Source organism: Perca flavescens, chromosome 2, assembly GCF_004354835.1.
Source record: "Perca flavescens isolate YP-PL-M2 chromosome 2, PFLA_1.0, whole genome shotgun sequence".
NCBI lineage: Eukaryota > Metazoa > Chordata > Actinopteri > Perciformes > Percidae > Perca > Perca flavescens.
Window position 1 is genome coordinate 2,380,880 of NC_041332.1, and position 3,227 is coordinate 2,384,106.

Sequence of the window (3,227 nt, forward strand, 5' to 3'; positions counted from 1 at the left end):
GTGCTGTTTCATCTTTACTTGGTATCGCTTCAACCCATTTTGTGAATCTGTCTACCATTACAAGGAGATACCTTTTTCCCCTACTCTGTTCTCTGGCCCCATATCTGTGAAATCTATGGTGATGTCTTGAAAGGGGGCTGTAGGCACAGGGAATTTTCCTGCTGGGGCCTTGAATGGTTTCTTGTTATTGTGTTTGTTGCTTGTGTCACATTCTTCCACAAAGTTGGTGATGATGTCTGACATCCATGGGTGCCACCATAGTTCTTACATGTTTGTAAGGGTTCTTCTGGTTCCCTCATGGGTGGGGCCTTGCATGGTTGGGAACAATAGTCGACATAGCTTTGCCGGAGCCACTATGTGTCCAGTGTGTGACCTCCAAATGCCGTCTTTATCCTTGCATGCTCCTTTTCTCTGCCATTCTGAATGTTCATATGATCCGGCCTCTTCTTGGATGTCTTTTATGTTTTCTGTGGTTAGTTCTGTTGGTCCTCCCTCTGGTTGCAGTGTCATTTGTCTGGGAGTGTACCCTCCAACTTCTTTGGCTCTTTGGTCTGCTGCTTCATTTCCTTTTGCCACCCTTGTGTCTGCTTTGTCATGTCCTTTGCACTTCATTATTGCCACTGCTGCTGGCGCTTTTACTGCTTCCAGTAGGGTTACCAGTTGATCCTTGTGCTTGACAGGAGTCTTGCTGGTGGTCAGGAAATTCCTCTTCTGCCATTGTGGTCCATCTATATGCACCGCTCCATGTGCGTATGCTGAGTCTGTGTAGATATTGACCCTTTTCCCTTCTGACCACTGCAGTGCTTTTGTGAGTGCCAATATTTCAGCCATTTGTGCTGATGCAGGTTGTGGTATTATTCCTGAGTCCACTTCGGTGTGTGTACCGTCTGCGTGTTGTTCCATCACCGCATAAGCAGCCACATTTCCATTTTCTCCTTTGTAGCAGCATCCATCTGTGTACAGCCAATGTTGTGCATCTGGCAGAGGTTCGTTTTTTCAGGTCTGGCCTGAGTTTCAGTTCTTGTGCTGCCACTTCTTCACAGCTGTGGGGTTTTCCGTGTTCCATTTTGTCTGCCAAATTGATGGCTGAGGTTACAAAAGTGATGTGGGGTTGTCTCAGCTCCTGCTGTATTTTCAGTTTTCGTTCAGTACTGAACGTGAATGCATTGCTCTGCAGGAATGCGGTCACTCCGTGGTCCGTGTGGATCTGCAATGGGTGATGCATGACCAGGTGGGTTGTTTTTTGGACAGCTTTCGATAGTGCAGCCAGATGTTGAGCACAGGATGTTTGTCCTTGTTCAATAGTGTCCAATTTCGAGCTGTGGTAGGTTAGCACTAACTTGTCTCCCCCTTTTTTCTGGAAAAGGGCGGCATGAACATGTCCGTTCTTGACAGAAACATCAAGATGAAATGGAATGGTGTAGTCAGGTGCAGCCAATATGGTCGCCTGGGAGAGTGCTTCCTTAGTGAGGGAGAAGGCAGTCTCAGCTTCAGGAGACCATTGGAGGAGAGCATTTAGGTTTCTGTTTCCAGCTTTAGCCACTAGGTCTCTGAGTGGTTGGATGAGGAGGGTGTAACCAGGGATTTAGTTTCTGCTGTACCCCGTCAAACCCAGGAAAGACAACATGTCCTGTACTGTTTCTGGGCGAGGATGCTGGAGAATGGATTCTCGATGTTGGCTGGATAGGGTCTGACCTGTGGCAGAGACTTCTCTTCCCAGGAAGGCATCCTTCCTCCTGCAACACTGGACTTTTTCCTTCTTGACCTTATAACCTTTGGATGCAAGAAATGACAGGATGGTTCCTGTAGTTTGCAGGCAGAGCTCAGCGGAGGGTGCACCAAGGAGAAGGTCATCCACATATTGGAGCAGGATGACATCTTCTGGCAGAGATTTGGGTTAGTTGTTCTCTGAGTACGTCATTGAAAATGTCAGGAGAGTCTCTGTAGCCTTGGGGCATTCTGGTGTAGGTGTACTGGGTGCCACAGAAGGTGAAAGAAAATATGTGTTGAGAGTCATGGTGGAGTGGGATGCAGAAGAAGGCATTGGCCAGGTCAATGACAGTGAAAAAACTGTGAGAATGATGTATGTTCTGTAGAACCAAGTATGGGTCTGGAACAGGCTGAACATCTGGCACCGGGGTTTGGTTGATGGGTCTAATGTCCTGCACCATTCTCCATCCTTTTCCAGGTCCTTTTGTCACAGGAAACAGAGGTGTGTTCCAGTCACTGCAGGTGGGGACTAGAACTCCAGAGTGCAAGAGCCCAGCGATAGTAGGTTTCATCGTCAGTAGAGGATACGTCAGTTCCTGATTCCTTCAAGCTAACCGCTGAGGTGTGGCTGGAGAAGGTGTAGTCAGAGTGTTTGGAGATTTTATCTGAGGGGGCATACTCATTTACAAATGGATCAAAAGGAGGTGGTCTCACTTGCAGACCCCCTCTAGGAGTGCTCTGGGACCGAGGTTGGGGCAGGAGTTGAGGCGTTGATTGTGATGGTGGCAGTTGGAGTGATGCAGTGGATGGTCCTGGGGGTCCTTGGCCTGATGGTGACTGTGTCCCAACCATGGATTCTCCCTTGAGCTGGCTCATTTCTGCTCTGGTGTTTTGCATTTGATTTTCTAGTTTGTCAACTGTGTCAGTCAGGTCGGCTGTGCATTTCACCAGATTTGCCAGGTCGTTGTGTTGGGGGATGTCCAGATCCAGAAATCCTCCATTCACTTCCAGTACACCTCTCTTTACTGGCACCACAGGAGCTTGAACCACTGTTATAGCCTCGTAGGATGGAGGTGCTGTTGGTTGTGGCAGGGAAGGGTACATGCTGGCAGTGGCTGTGGTTGGGTTATTATTAGTCTTTTCTGGTACTACTTCAGTTGTGCCACCAGATGTTGCCAACTTATCATTTTCCCTTTTCAGTTTACCCAGCAGTTCAGTCAGCCCCCTTGTGACATCTTTCTCCACGGCATTCTTTTGTTAAGTAGGTGGGGGCCGTGCGGGCCCCCACCTACTACTCCCTTTTTCTTTCCATTCTGTGTCTGCCACTCGTGCCTGACTCTCTGCTCTGATATTCAAAGTTCTCAATACACTCTCATCTCTCCCTATGTCTGCCAACAGTCCTTCCTTTTCCCACTTACAGAGTATCTTTTTCCCTGTCTCAACCCATTGTTTCTGCTGCCCCCCCGGTGCTTTCTTCCCCAGTTTCACCAACAGAAAAGCTTTCAGTAGTCCATTTC

The 3,227-nt window shown here is 48.4% G+C and overlaps 1 pseudogene; it reads right to left on the reverse strand.

Annotated features, from left to right (window-relative positions):
• Nucleotides 1-264: 264 nt before the first annotated feature.
• On the reverse strand, nucleotides 265-2,171 carry LOC114571111 (uncharacterized; annotated as a pseudogene).
• Between the last annotated feature and the right edge of the window lie 1,056 nt (nucleotides 2,172-3,227).